Source organism: Sus scrofa, chromosome Y, assembly GCF_000003025.6.
Source record: "Sus scrofa isolate TJ Tabasco breed Duroc chromosome Y, Sscrofa11.1, whole genome shotgun sequence".
NCBI lineage: Eukaryota > Metazoa > Chordata > Mammalia > Artiodactyla > Suidae > Sus > Sus scrofa.
The window spans coordinates 2,355,979-2,375,643 of NC_010462.3; the positions used below are offsets into that span (position 1 = coordinate 2,355,979).

A 19,665-nucleotide genomic window follows, 5' to 3' on the forward strand; every position below is an offset into this window, starting at 1 on the left:
AGAGTAATTGCAATCATGGTGCATAATTGCCAAACGACAGATATAACTTGCAATGGATATTGAATACACCTGCCGTGGCTTCTGAGACGGTACTAATTGCTGATCCCTAACACTGACCTGAAAGAAAGATGGAGACATGGGGTGATTTCTGGGAGACCATCAAAAGCTCCTCTGACCAGAAATATCATTCTAATGAATCCAGAACAGCACTGACATCTTCTGTGTGAGTCAACAAACATGTATAATAAGCAGGAGAAGAAGGGAAGGAATACTCAGTGAGTGAGGCTAGTTACTATAAGTTCAGAGTCTTCACAATCATCTTTACACACACATGCATAATCTATTATCTGCATTTTTTATGTGATTTTAAGGTTTAAAGAGATGAAGGACCCTGTTGTGTCTGTGGTTAAATCTGGAGCCAGTATTTCAACCCACACTCAGCTCCACCGCCTGACTCAAGCCACACCCTCAGGCTGAAAAACCTTTGTGAAAATGCAATTCTACAAAGCCGCAATGATCAGTCATAATTACCCCCTGGACTCCACATAGGTATTGACTGCTGGGTTTTGGTGAAAAAGAGCATCAATCCCTAAAAGTGAGAGGAGGAGGGATCAGAAAGGAAGAAAGGAAGAAAGGAAGAAAGAAAGGAAGGAAGGAAGGAAGGAAGGAAGGAAGGAAGGAAGGAAGGAAGGAAAGAGGGATCAGAAAGAAAGAGGAGGAGGGACCAGAGAGGCAAACCAAGTTGAGTATGTGGCTGGTAGACAAGATGTCTGTAGGGATAGTAGCCTTGGGAAACTTTGTTGCAAGCACCCTCAGTTAAAGTCCTACAATGAATCATTTCAGGGAATCACAAGTGATCTTTTCTTGTCTCTCCAAATCTCACGGATTGACTCACCAGAAAGGAGGCAGGGGGATGTAGGATCAGGGGTAACATCCCAGCCGTCTTGATGCAGAGTTCATGGGCTCTTTAGCATCGATAGCACTGTGGCTCCTTCACAGCTTTGCAGGGGATATAACAATCATTAGACCCCTTTCGTTCACCAGTTTTAAGTGTACACGTCAACAGCATGATTGACAGAGTTGTGCAATCATTACCACAATCTAATTTTGGAAGCTTTCCATCACTGCAAAAATAACCCATGCTCATTAGCTGTCACTCCCCCTTTCTCACTCCTTCTGCCAGATCCTGTCTCCATTGCCAGCCAACCGCCAAAATGCTTTCTGTCTGTACAGACTTTGTCTTTTCTGGGTGTTGCCAGCCAACCACCAAACTGCTTTCTGTCTGTACAGTCTTGTCTTTTCTTGGTACTGTCAGCCAACCACCAAATGACTTTCTATCTGTATAAACTTGTCTTTTCTTGACATTGCCATCCAAGCCCCAAAGCACTTCCTGTCTGTATAAACTTGTCTTTTCTTGGCATTGCCAGCCAACCACCCAACTACTTTCTGTCTATATAGACTTGTCTTTGCTGGGCGTTGTCAGCCAACCACCAAACCACTTCCTTCTGTCTGTACAGACTTGCTTTTTCTGGGCACTGCCAGCCAACCCTCCAACCCATTTTCTGTCTACACACATGTCTTTGCTAGGTATTTCATATAAATGGAATCATACAATATATTTTACAATCTGAAGTGTGATGAAATCCGCATGATATAAAACTTGCCAACCATTTTTTAAATGCACAGCTAAGTGGCATGAGGCACAATTACAATGTAGTACAACCATCCCACCATCCATCTCCAGAACTTTTTCATCTTCTGAAACTGTGTACTCAACAAGAACTCCTTTTTCCCCATGTTATATGTGGTTTCTAGCAACTGGGATTTTTGCCAAAATTCAGCCATGTTGTACCCTGTATCAGCACCTCACTCCCTTTTATGGTTGAATAATATCTCCTTCTTTGGAGACACCCTATTGGACTATGCATTCATAAGCTGGTGGACATTTGGAGTTGGTGGTGGTGGTTCCACCTCTTTTGGCTATTGTGAATAAAGCCTATGTGAACATTTGTCATGCACATACAAGTTTTTATGTGGACACATGTTTTTCTTCCTCCTCTCCAAGAGTGGAATTGTTGGATCTAATAGAAACTCCACATTTAATACGTTGGGAAACTGCCAGCTTGTTTTGTTGAAACAGGTGCACCATTTTACATTCCCAACCAATAGATGAGGGTTGCTGGGTTGGTTGTTAGCTTGCTTGCTTGCTTTTTAGGGTGGCACCTGCAGCATATGGAAGTTCCCTGGCTAGGGGTCGAATCAGCTATAGTTGCCAGCCTATACCACAGCCACAGCAATGCCCCCATCCAAGGTGCGTCTGCAACCTATACCACAGCTCATGGTAACGCCGGGGCCTGAACCCAGTGAGTGAGGCCTGGGATCAAACCCACATCCTCATGGATATTAGCCGGGTTCATTACTGCTGAGCCACAATGGGAATTCCCACATGATTGTCATTTTAATTTTAGACATTCTACTGGATGTGATGTGTTAGCTCATTGTGACTTTGACTTGCATTTTTCTGAAGGCTAATCAAGTCGAACATCTTTTTAATGTGAGTATAAGCCCTTCATATATCTTTTTTGGAGAACTGCCTGTTAAGTTCCTTTGCACTTTTAACTTGGTTTTTCATTCTTTCGTTATTGAGTTATGTATGTGCTCTGAATAAAGTCCCTTACTGGACACATGACTTTGCAGTATTTTTGTCAGTTTTTAAGTTGCCTGTTCACTTTCTCGAGGATGACTCTTGAAAACATATTAAAGTTTGATGAATTTCAATTCTTCCCTTTATTCTTTTGTCACTTGTGCTTTTAGTGTCATATCTAAGACATCACTGCCCAACCCAAGGTCATGAAGAAATATTCATGCTGTCTTCTAAGAGTTTTAAAATTCAGCTCTTACATTTAGGTTTATGACCCATTTTGAGGTAAGGCTGCATATGAGGCAAGGAACCAAATATAGCTTATATGGGGAATTTACCTACAGCACCTAATCCATCGCTCACAGAATGGCCAATACAGAATAGATACCTACAGGATAAACAGATTAATTTATATTTGCAGATGCCACAGCTCTGATCCCCAAACCCAAATTTCATGCTTTAATTGTAACTAAAACAGTCAAGAGGAAGGTAGAAGAAGCTCGAGATAAATACCAAAAATAAATCTGCACGTCTCTTCTACTTAACACACTACATGAACGGCCATTCATTTTTCTTTATTAAACCCTTTGCACCAGTGGAGAAGGCACATATTCAAAGAACAAACTCTCACGGATGCCAAAAGACCTACTCAAACACCTGTTTGCATGGAATCAAAACAAGCACTGGCCCCTTGAAACAACAGTGAATGTGTGCAGAATTAATCCTAATGTCTTTAACGGGAGTTCTACAATCAGTTCTACCCCCGACCCGTGTGGAATTGCAATAGTTTCGACAGCAGCAAGCAGGAGCCGCAGGGAGGCTGCAAAAGCCACTTAGGGAACCGTACACGATGCATAATTGATGTCTAGTCTAGAAACCAGGAAATGATTTGTGGACTGGACCAACATAAAGGGCAGGCATGTGGCTCTCACACCATCACCCTTTTTTTGTGCCACTGATCACTTGACTATCCACATGATTTCTACAGAAAATTGTTAGCACATTCTTATATACCCAGGTGGAATTCTCCTTTCATCCCATCACTGCAAACAGCCTATGCAGAGATGTGCAATTACAATCTTGATTTGAAAAATATCAATAAAACAGAAATGGTCTTCTTAGGAGAGCTGTCATTAAGTGCATACTTATTGCACTCTTTTTAAAATTTTATTTTTATTAGAATTTAGTTGATTTACAGTGTTCTGCCAATTTCTGCTGTACAGCACAGTGACCCAGGCATACACATATATACATTCTTTTTCTCACACTATCTTCCATCACGGTCTATCCCAAGAGACTGGATAGAGTTCCCTGTGCTGTATGGTAAGACCTCATTGCTTCTCCATTCTCCATGTCATAGTTTGCACCTGCTAACCCCAAACTCGCCATCCATCCCACTCCCTCCCCCTCCCCTTTGGCAACCACAGGTCTGTTCTCTATGTCCGTGAGTCTCTTTCTGTTCTGTAGACAGGTTCATTTGTGCCATGTTTTAGATTTCACATAGAAGTAACATGATATATTTGTCTTTCTTGAACTGACTTCCCCTAGTAGGAGAATCTCTAGTTGCATCCATGTTGCTGCAAACGGTATGATTTTGTTCTTTTTTATGGCTGAGTAGTAGTCCATTGTTGCACTCTTCAAATCTAAACGCACATTTTCCCCCAGCTTTTCTACCTGATGAGAATTCCTTTTAGACACCAGATTGCAAACACTGCAGAACGTCTCTGCTGTACACCCTCTAACACATAATCATGTAAGGGAAGGTGCTTCCCCCAGCAGAGGTAGCTCAATCTCAATTTTGCTCAAACAGCATCCACTTAGCTGAGTGCCATACACCCCCCAAGATGCACACACAGCGTGTGGAGCTGCTAATTGGAACCAATGAAAAATTTCGTCTAGGAAGTGATCCACTTGGCCCAATATTCCCGTGTTATTTAGTTGCTAAGAGTTCTGCATCAACTGGAGGCGAACAGCTCCATTTGGCCAGAGAAGGTGTAGGCTGAGACTCGCCAGAGTTGACATACGAGAATCAATGACTTGAATGCCCTCCGTTCTCCTGTTTCTCCCCTGTCTCATCTTTACAGCATTTTCCTCCACACGCCTTTTCCCCGGGTCTTTCTGCGCATCTCGATTTGTAAAAGCATGATGGAAAATGCTCAGGTGGAATGGATGGCTCTGGCCTGAACCCTGTCACATCAGGGCTGGTGACAGCTCTCCTGGTGAGAATGAAGGATGCGTATAAAAATTCAACTTCGTCTGCTCTCCTGAAGCCACAGATCACAGAGAAGCAGAACACCGCGCCTGCTGAACCCTGGAGGACATGTCCCCAATCGACGTTTTTTCCTGCTCTTTTAGGATAATGTGCCTTCAGAGTCAGGGATGCTCACTGCAGAGGGCTTTTCCTGCTTTCTTTCTGTTATTACCAGAGACAGAGGGTTTGCTTCAGGGGGTCCCCAAACTCACTCTTACTTCCTCCCAAATGAGCATTCCTGCCCCACTCCTGAGTAAACAGCTTCTCCTATTCCCTTACTGAGAGCTATTCAGAATGAAAACTATCAGCTTCAAGAGTCAGAAGCTGGAACCGTCATCAGACTATCATTTTTTTTTCTATTTTCTCCCCACCCAAAGATATCCTGCAGACTGTCTACAATGGGCTTGGGATACCACCTTTCTGAAATTATGACCCAGTTTTATTTTATTTTATTATTTTTTAATAATGATTTTTATTTTGTCTATGATAGTGGGTTAACACACGACCTTGTTTGATATCATGCCTACAGGAACTGATGTTTCAACTGGAAGAGTTCATAATACTGCATGGAAAATATTCCTGCCTCTTTTAAAAGTTACTTTTGTGGAGTTCCCTGGTGGCACAGTGGGTTAAGGATCTGGTGTCACTGCTGTGGCTCTGGTCGCGGCTGTGGTGCAGGCTTGAACTCTGGCCTGGGAGCGTCCACATGCTACGGGTGTTGCCCAAAAAATTTACTTTTGCTTTATACCTATCTCCTCCTTCCACAAATATATGGAATTCAAAATATGGCACAAATGAACCTGTCTGCAAAACAGAAACAGACTCACAGACAAAGGACAGACTTGTCGTTGCCTAGCGGGGAGAGAGTGGGATGGACAGGGATTTTGGGGTTAGTAGATGCAAGCTATGACATTTAGAGAGGACAAGAAATGAGGTCCTACGGTCCAGCACAGGGAACTCTATCCAATCTCTTGTGACAGAACATGATGAAAGATAATATGAGAAAAAGAATGCACATGTATATATGATTGGGTCACTATGTTGCACAGCAGAAATTGGCACAATGCTGTAAATCAACTAGACTTTAGCAACATTTGCTTATCAGACACAACCTAGAATAGATTTACAAGGAGATCCTGCTGAATAGCATTGAGAACTATGTCTAGATACTCATGTTGCAACAGAAGAAAGGGTGGGGGAAAAACTGTAATTGCAATGTATACATGTAAGGATAACCTGACCCCCTTGCTGTACAGTGGCAAAATAAAAAAATAAATAAAAAAAAATAAAAAAAAAATTTTTTTAATTTTAATTTAACATTTTAAAAAATGAAAGAGACCAATAGAAAATTATAAGTTTATGATTAAGACAAGGCATATGCATGTGTGTGTGTGTGTGTGTGTGTGTGTGTGTGTAAAGAGGAGTTCCCATTCTGGCACAGCAGAAGCTAATCTGACTAGGAACCATGAGGTTGTGGATTTGATCCCTGGCCTCGCTCAGTGGGTTGAGGATCCAGCATTGCCGGGAGCTGTGGTGTAGGTCACAGACGCAGCTCGGATCTGGCGTTGCTGTGGCTGTGGCTGTGGCCAGCAGCTGTAGCTCCGATTAGACACCTAGCCTGGGAACCTCCATATGCCATGGGTGTGGCCCTAAAAAGACAAAAGACAAAAAAAGAAAGAAAAGGAAAGAAAGAAAGAAAGGAAGGAGGGAGGGAGGGAGGGAGGGAAGGAAGGAAGAAAACAGTAAAATCTTGAGAGAACAAAGGCAAGGGAGAAACCAGGATGGTGGAACCTGCTTCTTTTGCTCCTTTTCAAGTGTCTTTTACAGGCTGGGATTCACCAATCCACAACTGTTGACATTTGGGGCCAGCTAGCTCTTTGTTGGGGGGTGTCCTGGGCACTGTCGGGTGTTGAGCAGCCTCCCTGGGCTCCACCCACTAGACACCAGTAGCACCTCCCCACCCACTTCTGACAGTGACACATGCCTTTAGACCCTGCCGCTACAAAGGGGAAACTCAAGGTTGGCTGAGAAGTTTACAACAATGGCTCAAATCTATGGACACACAGAATAACTCTTATTATCCACCTGGCTATCTCAAAGCCTCCATTTTTAGGAAAGCATGACACAGCAGAGTTTTCTCTGTGATGCTTTCATACACATTCCATCCATTTGCACTTCTGAACAACCAAGAAGGTGTGTTCTGTTGACATCCTAGTTTGGAGACAGTCAGGTGGTCCACTGGACCAAAATGTCAGAGTTCCCCTTTTAAGCAGTAAACCCTCACCCTGACTTTCTAGGGGATAACTGTCCACCTATGTTGTTCGAAGTGCTGCTGAGAAGTGATGCGTCTTCTGTTCATTCTGCAGCCAGGGTGAAGAGCCTGGAATCCCTTTGCCACTTGGTTTTGTTATAGCTGTTCTTCTCCAGTATGACAATTGGAATGAATTTACAAGACTGCAATTTAACCAGCTTGGTGAGATGACTTCTGGCCTCCAACATATGCTACTTCCCCAGACTGGTTCTCCCGATCCTCCTGCATAAGCAGGTGCCCAACCATTCAATTCAATGCAGAGACTAACTCTCAGAGTTCTCTCAAACCCCATGGCTGAGACACTCAGTCTCCCAAGACTTCCCTGACCTCAGACACCAGCAGCCAAGGCAGTGCCCCAGGCCACCCAGACTTGTGCCTTGCCAACCATTCGTTTGGGGATCCCATACCCGCCCTCTCAAGGTCAGCAATTTCCTATAATGGCTCACAGAACCCATAAAAACACGTCTCCTTACTTTCACCAGCTCACCATAAAGGATACAGTTCAGAACAGCACAGGGGAAGAAACGCACAAGGAAAGCTAAGACTCCATGGGGGATGGGGCTGCCACCCTCACCGCGCCCCACTGCGAGCTCCCCTAATCTCACAGGAAGGTTATAGAAATCAACCTCCAGGCTCCCTTCCCTCTCTGAGGTGAGAGGTGGGGCTGGAAGTTCCAACGTTCTCACCCTTGATCTTCCTGAGGACTAGTCCCTATCCTGAAGCCTCCTAGGGACCCCACCTTGAGTCATCGCATCAGCATAAACTTAGGTGTGGTCCAGAGGGCTTATTATAAATAACCAAAGACATGCGTTATCACTTGGGAAATTCCAAGGGTTTTCACCTGCTGGCACCGAGGTCCAAAAACCCTTGGAATTTACATGTGTATATATATATTTTTTTTCTTTTCCTTTTTATGGCTGCACCTGCAGAATATGGAAGTTCCCAGGCCAAGGGCTGAATTGGAGCTGTAGCTGCTGGCCTACACCACAGCCACAGCAAGGCCAGATCTGAGCCGGCCTGTGACCTGCATTGCAGCTCATGGCAACACCGGATCCTTAACCCACTGAGTGAGGCCGGGGATCAAACACATATCCTCATAGATACTAGTCAGGTTCTTAGCCTACTGAGCCACAATGGGAACTCCTAAACACACACACACACACACACACACACATATATACACAAACACATATATATTTTTTTACACTACAGAGATAGAAAGAATTATCCCATCCAGTCACGGTATGTGGACCTCAGACCCTTTTGAAAGCAAGGAAAGATGCCTCTCTGCTGCTAATTCCCGGTGGTTTTACTGAGGTTGAAGCAGTCAGATACTGTATATCTGTCCTGTGTAACGTCTGTAACAAACGGCTCCCCCAGTCTTAGAGCCCCACCAGCTAAATGTATCGTGCTGCTCCTTTCCAGTTACAATGAATCCCAGCCTGTGCAAAAGAACTGCAGCTCTTTGGACCATCACTGCCAGGCTTTAATGAAGTCACACACTTTAATGAAGGGCTGTGTTTTCTCCACACCTTTCCTCCTTATCCTAAAGGCTGGTTTCCAGTGAGTATTCCAGACCCATAGCTTCCTCCTCTGTACAGTGTTAGAAATGATGTAATCGAGAAGCCGACATCCCATGGTTCATGTACAATAACAGGATTACAAACAGGAAAAAAAAATAATCCATTTGGTGAAAACACTGTTTAAATAAAAAAGTGTATGGAAATGAACTCACAGAAGGCACGGTAAACATGGAATTTGTGTGGTTTCCAGGGCCTCTATCTACTCAAATCACTGTAATCAATGCTCAGAGTTCTTTCTATTTACAAAGCTCTGGGGAAATCAATGCAGGGGAAGCTTTCTCCTCTGGGGATCATTATCTTATCTTTATCCAAATGTATCTAAGTGTCAGCAGTTTTATTTTCTGAAGCTGATTTTAACTACACGTTGCCCATTTTCCTCAAAAAACGAAACTATCCAACAGTCCGCCTTCTGGGTGTATAGCATCCCACATTCAAAGCAGGATCTCCCAGACGTATTGAAACCATGCAGGGCCTTGTGGGGCTCCTGTGCACAAAAGCTTTGGGTCCCCCGTGTCTTGTTCTTAGGGACGAAGCATCAGCCTCCTGGACCTTCCCTAAGCTCCAAAGGGCAGCTGTTAATCAGGGAAGGGAGGGGAGGCAGGGAGCAGGGAGGAGCCGTCAAGAAGCAACAGTGCAGCCTTGGGGGCAGGTCCTGGTTCCCTCTCAAGGGACACACATCACAGCATCTTTGAGCTCTTCTGCAGAACTAAAATCCCCAACAAATGGAAGATGTTAACTACTGGAGGAAGCCTTCTGCATCCCCGAAAGAAGGAAGACCACCAGAACCAGTCCTGGGAGGACTAAACACCAGCTTAGAGGAAGAATGCAGGCTTGCACCCACTCTGATCCTTATCTGTGGCCCTATTTTCCACTTCCCCAATCCCCGAACAGACGGCACAGTCTTTAAGGCCTTAGCCTTCTGTGGCCTCAGCCTGCTGTGGCCTCCTTTGCCTGGTGAAGCAATAAAAGCTATCTTTTTCTCCTTCACCCAAAAACTCTGTCTCTGCATTTCTATTCAGCGCCGATGGACAGAGGCTGAGTATCAGCGGCAGTATCTGCCATCCCATGTTCACTGTGTCTTCTACACATTTCAGAATGCTTGGATGCTTCTTGGCAATTTTTGTGGGATGGCTGGTTGCTTGCATGCTACAGGGATGGGGTCTAGACGAGAAAAGGTTCCCTCTGGATGATGATGGGCAGCCGGTAACTCCAAATCATGTCCCAGCCAGTATCAACTATGATCTTAATAAGTTTTCTTTTGTGGGTTTCTTTTTGTTTGTTTGTTTTTGTTTTTGCTTTTTTAGGGCTGCACCCATGGCATATGGAGGTTCTGAGGCTAGGGGTTGAACTGGAACTGCAGCTGCTGGCCTATACCACAGCCACAGCAATGCATGATCCAAGCAATGTCTGCGACCTATACCACAGCTCATGGCAATTCTGGATCCTTAACCCACTGAGTGAGCCCAGGGATTGAACCCGCAACCTCATGGTTCCTAGTTGGATTCGTTTCCGCTGCACCACAAGGGGAGCTCCAGATCTTAATACGAATCGATGCTATGCCTTAATAAACAGGGATGCTGCACACAAACACTACAATTGCACGTGAAACGGCTAAGCTCCCAGAAGGATGAAACACCGTGTCCATCAGAAGGGGTAAAAATGAACACACGTTAATCACTATATTTACCTCAATGACACCGGGAAACCAAAGCCAATGTCATCACTGGTTCCGAGGAACAAGTTTTAAAATTCGTAAAATTATAGATGGGGAATGGTGATATAAATATGCACATGGCAGGTCATGTGGTTTTCCTACGCAGCGTGGGACACGGCTAATTAAACCTCATTAAGCCTGAATTGGACAGGAAGGAATTTGGGGTCTAAGAAGTACTTTGCATTCCTTGCTTGCTTTTTTTTTTTTTTTTTTTTTTTTTTTTTTTTTTTTGTCTTTTTAGGGCCATACCCATGGCATATGCAGGTTCCCAGGCTAGGGGCTGAAACAGAACTGTAGCTGCCAGCCTACACCACAGCCACAGCCACGCCTGATCTGAGCCACATCTTTGACCTACACTGCAGCTCACAGCAACGCCAGATCCTTAATCCACTGAGCGAGGCCAAGGATCGAACCTGGGTCCTCATGGATACTGGTGGATGCTAGTCAGATTTGTTTCTGCCAAGGCACGACGGGCACTCCTGCATTGCTTTCTGTTCCCTACAATCTAGAAAGTTGTAATACAGTTCAGGAAACTCAGGAAACTGTGCTGAGTTTGGAGGCAATGCATCAATTTCTTTGAAGCACCCCCCCCCATATCCCTAAACTCACCTTCCTGGGAACCTCATTGTTTCAGATTTGCTTTGGGTTTACTCTCACACTATTTTCCTTCTGAAGACCATGCAACTCTAAGGTTAAACTGGCGCATTTTTAGTGACACGGAACATAAACATACAGATGTGTGCTGTGCTCTTCAAAAAGCCACCATGCTTTGTGGACCTTAAGGGCTTTGTCAATGCTCAAGAGAGGTGTGGAAGTCCTTGCTCGGGATTATCCATAAAGAGCATCACACGTTCCTTTCAATAACCTCATCGGTGGCAAATCTATTCTCTTCATGTTCTGGTTCATTTTCTGGAAGCAAGCAAAAGCCATTTATGGGTAAGTGACAAAAAAAAAAAAGTAGGATGGATGGCCCTGGAGATGATCATATTAAGTGAAGTAAGTCAGACAGAGAAAGACGAATACCATACGATATCACTTCTATGTGGAATATTCAAAAAGCAAACGCAGGTGCCATATGATATAGCAATCCCACTCCTGGGCATCTATCTGGAGAAAACCAAAATTCAGAAAGATACATGCACCCATATGTTCATAGGAGCAGTATTCACAACAGCCAAGACATGGAAGCAACGTAGAGGTCCATTGACAGGTGCATGGATAAAGAAGATGTGGTACATATACAGTGGAATATTCCTCAGCCATAAAAAGAAGGAAATAGTGCTATTTGCAGCAAATGCATGGACATAGGGATTCTCATACTCAGTGAAGTCAGAAAGAGAAAGACAAACATCATATGATATCACTTCTATGTGGAACCAAAAAAATTGATGCAAATCTTCTTTACAAAATAGAAACAAACTCACAGACACAGAAAACATTCTGTGGTGACTAAAGGGAGACAGGGTAGGGGAGAGATAAATTAGGAGTTTGGGATTCGCTACTATATACAAAACAGATAAGCAGCAAGCTCCTTCTGTATAACACAAGGAACTGTATTTAATACTTTGTAATAAATCTTAACAGAAAAGAAGCAGAAAAAGTATATATTGTGTGTATATGTATATACATATGTATATGCATAACTGACTCACTTTGCTATAAACTTGAAACATTGTATATCAACTATACTTCTATTTAAAAAATAAAACAGCAGGATTCCAAGCTGAAGAACAACCTTCTGAATTTAAAAGCAAGGAAGACTGTCACTGTAGCCTAGACTAGGTTGTTTCCTTTTGCACCACACTCAACCAGTAATATTCTCCCCCAAACTGAAGGGTTACACAAGGTTCCCAGCAAAAGAAAAATGTAAACACCATCAGACCAGATCACGGTAAACCATAAAATAAAGCATGTATAGGGCACCACTTGTGCTTCCACAGGAAACCATGCCTCGTTTAGAGCATCTTCTTCCTGCCTAGTGTATTCTGATGGTCTCCACTGCCTCGTCTTGCTTTTGAGTGATTCTACAACTAAGCAAGTACCCAATGCCCGCCAGCTATGCAAAATAATTCTCCGCCATCGACCTGAAAATCCCGCCTTGGGAAATTCGACTGTCCTCCCTCCCCCACAGAAACAGAAGTTGATTTGCTTCCACTTGTTCACGCATGTCCACATCTCTGACCTGTAGACAGGACTCTTCTCTGGATTGTTCAAGAAAGAAGCTATAACAACCCCCAGTGGTTCACTCAGCAACAAGGAGTTAATGCCAACTTTTTGGGTGACTTTTTAAAGATTAACGTATATTTGATTTACAATGTTGCGCCAATTTCTGCAGTACAGCATAGTGACCCAGTTATGCATAAATATATACATTCTTTTTCTCATACTATCCTCCATCATGGTGTATCCCAAGAGACTGGACAGAGTTCCCTATGCTGTACAGCAGGACTTCATTGCTTATCCAGTCATACATAAACTTTCTATCTGGTGGAATCTGGTTTCCCATTTGGAAATTATCCTTTAAAAGACAATTTTTCATAGAACTTCCTGTTAGGGGAAAAAAAGTGCAACAAAACCTTCCCCAGGAAGATTTATGGCCAAAGTCACACCTACCTAGTTCTACCTAGTGATGTATCTCAACTTTCCGCTGAGAAAACAATTACAAGATAAAACTCTCTTTTACGACGCTGCATTCTTGTCTTGGAAGAAGTTTGTCAGTTTCCTGACCTTTCTTGTCTCCTACGATGGCAACTCGGAATGGAGCTTGAATGTCAAGCTTGTGCTAAATCTAGTTTTTTTAAAAATTGATAATGCTTGTCAGCAAAATGGTTTTTGTTTTGTTTTGGGCTGTTCGTCTTGTCTCGCTGTTGATGGGGTTCGGGACATGCTACTCCCCAAATATGACACATCGGCAGATTGAGTGTTTCAAGGTGAAGGACTTTGAGGAAATGGCACTAGCAGGAGGGTCATTCAAGTGTCCTCCATCACCCCTTAAGCTTGAACTTCCTCAGCAAAACCGGTTACAAAGCTCCCATATGAGAGGTGCTGTTCTGGTACCAGGAGACAAGAACACATTCTTATCACCAGAGATGGGAACTGGGGGGGGCTGAGAAATTTGCACAGTCAACCTCGTTAAACTAACCCTCACCTCCCTAGGTGCTTCCCCACCATTCACTAATCCCCAAGTTCTCATCAACTCTGTATAAATGTATTGTTTGTCTGGAAGGTATAAAAACTTCCTGGTCTGGTCACTTGATTGGGTTTTCATCCTCCTGTGAAGACTGCCAGGTAAACACTGAACAAAAGGGGTGTGCTTTTCTCCTGATCTCTCTGTGACTAATTTTCAGACCAAGGCTGATATTTAAAAAGGGTGGATGAGGGGAGTTCCCTTGTGGCACAGGGGGTTAAGGACCCAACAAAGTGTCCATGAGGATGCAGGTTTGATCCGGTGTTACCATGAGCTGTGGTGTAGGTCACAGACATGGCTTGGATCCCACGTCGCCATGGCTGTGGTCTCAGCTGCAGCTCTGATTAAACCCCTAGCCTGGGAACTTCGATATGCTACAGGTGCAGCCATTAAAAAAAAAAAAAGGAAGAAAGAAAAAAGAAAAGAAAAGGAAAAAAGAGTGGAAGAAGATATTCCACTGTATGAGAGGAATATTCTGAGAAATCAGACCTCTCATCTGATGTGCTCCTTCTTTCATCTTTCCCTTCAAGGACTGAGTAAGAGATCTGGCAATGCTGGCCAGGGGCAACAGAGAAGGGGGTTTCTACATGGAGACCCCCAACATTGACAGGGGACCAGCTGGGCACCAATTTGAAGCAGGTGTCACACCCTGGAGAGGCTGACTTGGCTGCTAACACCAGCTTGGGTCCTGGCTCTTGGGGGCCATTGCCTTGGTCTCCTAAGATCTATGGGGGGAAGAGAGAGGGGCTGTATTCTTATGTGGACAAGAGGATTCTCTTCCCATCTGTCTGCATGTTGGCAGAATTCAGGTTTTTTTTGTTTTGTTTTGTTTTTTTTTTTTTTTTTAAGGGCTGCACTCAAGGCATATGGAAGTTCCCAGGCTAGGGTCTGAGCTGGAGCTGCAGCTGCTGACCTACACCACAGCCATAGCAACACTGGACCCTTCACCCACTGAGCGAGGCCAGGCATCAAACCCTCATCCTCATGGATATTAGTTGGGTTTGTTGCAGCTGAGCCACAATGGGAACTCCAGAATTCATTTCTTTATGGCTGTCAGGCTCATACTGGTTGGCTTCCGACAGGCTCTGCCGTTTCCATACCTGCCCTCTACGTCTTCTTTGAAAAGGCTCACCCAACTGGTCAGGCCCATCCTGGCACAACCTGCCTCTCGATCCACTTGATGTCTATAGAGTTGGGTTCAACGTAATCTCAGCTGAAAATGGCAACTGCTAAAGAAAGACCTCTGCTCCACACCGAAACCCAAGCACTGGACGGACCTCCACCACAGGAAAGGCCATACCTACACTCAAAGGCTGGGATTCTACAGAACCAATAATCTTGGGGGGGGGGGGCCTTCCTCTGTGCTCCCCTACAGTAACCAATAATGAGATCTTCTCTCCCAGATGCTAGGCCATGCCGAACAGGCCTGAGAAAATCAGCTTGGGAGAGTCCCGAAGTGGCTCAGTGGTAATGAACAAAAAGGGTATCCATGAGGATACGAATTCAATCCCTGGCCTCGCTCCGTGGGTTAAGGATCCAGCGTTGCTGTGGGCTGTGGTGTAAGTCAAGGAAGTGGCTTGGATCTGGCATTGCTGTGGCTGTGGTGTAGGCCGGCAGCTGCAGCTGCAATTTGACCCCTTGCCTGGGAACGTCCATATACCATGGGTGAGGCCCTAAAAAAAGAAAAGAAAAATCCATTTGTCTACGACGTGAACAAAGGCCATTTGGTTGTAAAGGTCACCTTTCTTCCTACCTTCCCCCAGAAGACTTAATTAAGCTGCAGACACCGAAAGGAGAGGTTTTGCTGGCGACTAAGAAATGAGGAGCCTGTGGAAGAATCGGGGTCCTCTGTCCACTGTTTAAAAAGCTGTTCTTGGGGACTGCCTTATTTCCAGTTAACTCAGCCATTCAGTGCAATGGACAGAATGTGTATGTTCCCCCCAATTTATAGGTGGAACCCTGACCCCCGTGGCATGGTGTGAGGGGTTGGGGTCTCTGGCAGGTGAACAGGTTCTGAGCCCTCATGATGGAATTGGGGTCCTTGTAAAGGAGGCCCCAGAGAGACCTCTTGCTCCTGCCCCCCACCACGTGAAGACCCAGCAATGAGACGGCCATCCATGAGCCAGGAAGTGGGGGGTCTGCCCCAGACAGTGAATCTGCTGCTGCCTTGACCTGGGACTTGAAGCCTCCAGGGCTGCAAGAAATACATGTTCATAATGAAGCTGCCCAGCCTGTGGTACTTGTGTGCTAGCAGCCTAAACAAAGACCTTCTGATTCAGCAGAGAGCTCCTAACTCTTGGAGGATAGGTTACTGTATTTGTCCAAGAGAGGGAAATGAAAGAAGATTATGTACTGTTTGCATTTATGGCCGAGGCTTTTAACCATCACAGAAGATGTGGAGTGAAGCTCTCAGGTACTAGGCATGATGCAGGAATGGGAATCCAGAGGATAAACTGGAATTTCAGACCTGAAAAGGACCATATATGCAGTTCAACTCAAGTACCGTCATGCAAGATGAAGCAGCTGAAACCCTGCCATCATGGGGCTGCCCGCTGGTGTCCTGGGGGCGGGGGGGTTGGGGTGGAGCATGACCCCCAGCCTCAGAATCCCAGTCCCCTGAGTGGTCCGTTCTGCTTCTGTCCCCTGTGGCTTATAGATGACAACACCGATCCACCAGGAACCTGCACTGCCAGGGCGTACAAAGCCTCGGAGTTGGAAAGGAACAGAGCCCAATCTTTCCATGAAACGGCAATGTATCTGCACATGCAATTTTCTGAGCACAGTTCTAGCTTTCCAGCCTCCAGAGGGACAACACAAGACTGACCAACCCTAAGTCAACAATACTGACGACAGCAACAACTTACTTCATAAGAAGAGCCAAGTCAAATCATAACAGGACAGGGAGGTCCCGCTGCGACTTGGGGGAAATGAACCTGACTAGTATCCATGAGGATGTCCGCTCAATCCCTGGCCTCGCTCAGTGGGTCAGGGAGCCAGCGTGGCCATGAGCTGCAGTATATGTTGCAGCTGTAGCTCCAATTCAACCCTAGCCTGGGAACTTCCACATGCTGCAGGTGCAGCCCTAGAAAAAAGCAAAAATAAAATGTATCAGGACAACTGAAGCTGAACGAAGGTGGGAGGGGGTATTACACATGGATGCATGGAAACGGTTAGAGTCCCTCTGGTCTAGAAGGATGGAAAGTACAGAGATTTATCTACTCAGCAAATAGGACCCCCTGGTTCCCTCCTATCCATTCAGCCTCGACCGAGCACGGGTTCTAGGTACCTCTGGTCCTTGTCCTGGACTCAGCTTCAGGCCAGCCTTCAACCTGATTCTACCAGCCTTGTGTTTCAGTGCCCACTGGTGGGAATACCACCTCACCAGTGGACCCGGTTCTCTACCCTGCCCTGTACCATCTCACACGCCTGGGTTAAAAAGGAAGCCCTGTCCTCTTCTTCCCGCCGCAAATATTTTCTTGCAAACTTGCCTCATCTCTCGGTTTCTCCCAAACATCGGTTTTGTTTTCTTTTTCTTTTTTTGGTCTTTTTGCCTTTTCTAGGGCCGCTCCTGTGGCATGTGGAGATTCCCAGGCTAGGGGTCTAATTGGAGCTGTAGCTGCGGGCCTACACCAGAGCCACAGCAATGTGGGATCCGAGCCGTGTCTTCGACCTACACCACAGCTCATGGCAATTCTGGATCCTTAACCCACTGAGCGAGGCCAGGGATGGAACCCGCCACCTCATGGTTCCTAGCTGGATTCATTCACCACAGAGCCACGACAGAAACTCCTAATTTTTTTTTTTTTTTTAAACCAACAAAGTCCTCCTTCTAAGCCATGGCGATCAACCTTGACCATGTACTTGAATCTCCTTGAAGTGCTTTTTCATGCAGATACTCTTTGCAGCAACATGGATGGACCGGGAGGGGTATCATGCAAAGTGAAGTCAGAGAAAGACAGATACTTATGACATCAGTTATATGTGGAATCTAAAAGAATACAACAAACTAAGTATAAGAAGAACAAAGCAGACTCACAGATCTAGAGAACAAGCCAGTGGTAACCAGCGGGGGGAGGGGCAGGGGAGGGGAGGGGAGTAAGAGGTACAGACTCTTAGGTATAAAATATGCCACAAAGAGATACTGTGCAACACGGAGAATATAGCCAATACTTTATAATAACGACACATGCAATAGAACGTTTCAAAGTAGGGAGTCACGATGGTAGATACCTGCAACGGACATAAACTGTGCAGCAACTAGACTTCAACACACAAAATAGGTTTTAAACGAAAAAGAGTAGTGAAACCACTCACTGCTGAGTTCACGCCCTCGTGCCCACCTGTCCCACCCCGAGTCCCTGACTGAGGCGGGGGCATCTCGAGTGGGGCTGAGAATGTGCACTTCCAAGAGGCTCCTGGGAGGAGGTGAGGCAGCTGGGCTGGAACCACACAGTGGGCGCCAGGAGGCTCCCAGGCAGGATGGCGTCCCCGGTCGTGCATCCTGCTGTCTGTTCTCTCTGGTTTCAACCGCCTGGTTTCTGCAGCCTCCCCTCTGCCAGCATCAGCCTAGGGAGCTAACCGTCTCTACGTGGTCCTAGCGGGTACCCGTACGCCTGCCCCCTCAACCTTAGGCAGCATGACCGCTGTCCCACCCACGGGGAAGGCGGGCTTGGGGCTGCGGAAGAACAGAGCTCCGCACAGAGCTTACCTACCAAAGGCCGCCGGCTCAGTCCTTTCTGCCTCCGCTTCTTCTCTTCGTTCCCGCCATACTCTCAGACCAAAGGTATAAAAGTCAAAGGGTGTCCTTTTAGAATCGGGCTCCTGACCAACGCCAGCTTCCTCTCTTCTTCCCACGGCTTCCCAGCGCGCCGAGGGCTCCCAGGCGGCCCACGAGGCGCGCGGCAGGGCTCAGCGACGTGGAACGCGGCACGGTCAGCTCTTCCTCGTGCATCCAGGACCACGTCCCCACGGCTCTTACACTGCCCTCAGCCAGCGTCCCTCTGCCCTGGCCGGGGGCAGGAGCAGCGTTTGAAGACGGATCCAGATTCCCCGCTTTTCCTGATTGGCAGGTGGCGTTCCCCAGAGGTATTAGCGCGCCTAATGGATCCAGGTGGCCGCGGTCTGGAAATGAGCCACGAAATGAGCAATGAGGGGTGAGGAGGGGGCGGCTGTGCCCTGTGTGGGCTGCACAGGTGTCCTTTATGGAATTATAATTGGTATTTCCTGGGTGGCTTTTGACCTTATGACCCCTGTACATTCAAACGGACCCTCTGCGCTTAGGGTGGACTTTATGGTAAGTTGGGAAATAACATTTACTCACAGAAACCCAGCAGGTGAACAGTCTCACGCTTATTAGCTCACCGACAGTTGAGAAATGTGTGTCGAGAGCAGCAGTCTCTGTCTGCAGCTACGCAGAGCAACGCCCGTCTTGCAAGGAGAATTACAGCGGGAGAAAGGACCTGTGCCTTCGTGGGAAAGCCGTTCCGTGACTCCGTGCACGAGGCGATGGCAGGGCTGGTGTGTCAGCTCCCACCCTACCTCCCGCCCCAGCCAAGAGAGACACACGTTGAGACCTCCTGGCTCTCTGCAAACGGCAGGGGAAGGAACAACCAAAGAGGGAGATGTTGAAGATGCTCCTTTTATCCCTCCAGAAACTGGACCAGGCAGTTAAAGGTCACCCAGACTCCATCTCTCACTCAGTCCAAGGCAGCACGCTGCCATTTCCTGGTGGCCCGCTGTGGGGTACCCCCCCCCCAACCTGATTCGTTGTCAGAGCAAAATGCCCTACTTAAGTGTTGGGAGCACATGTTTCAGTTTCCTACTTTTGATCTGTGTTCGTTGTACCCCCATTGTGTCATCAGAGCCCACTGAGCTAGGCAAGACGAATGGAAATGTTACCCAACTAGCTTGCATTCAAAAAACAAAACCAAACAAAACCAATGAGCCTAGTTTTTAAGGTTTATCATTAAGTCCTGTCT

General features: G+C 46.1%; 1 long non-coding RNA gene across 1 annotated transcript in view; it reads right to left on the minus strand.

The window, feature by feature from the left end:
- LOC110257884 overlaps window positions 1-19,665 on the minus strand; it is a 254,974-nt gene that overhangs the window by 213,591 nt on the left and 21,718 nt on the right. Inside the window, exon 4 of the long non-coding RNA XR_002340900.1 lies at window positions 18,400-18,808. This is a non-coding gene — a long non-coding RNA (uncharacterized LOC110257884). The remainder of the gene's footprint in view (window positions 1-18,399; window positions 18,809-19,665) is intronic.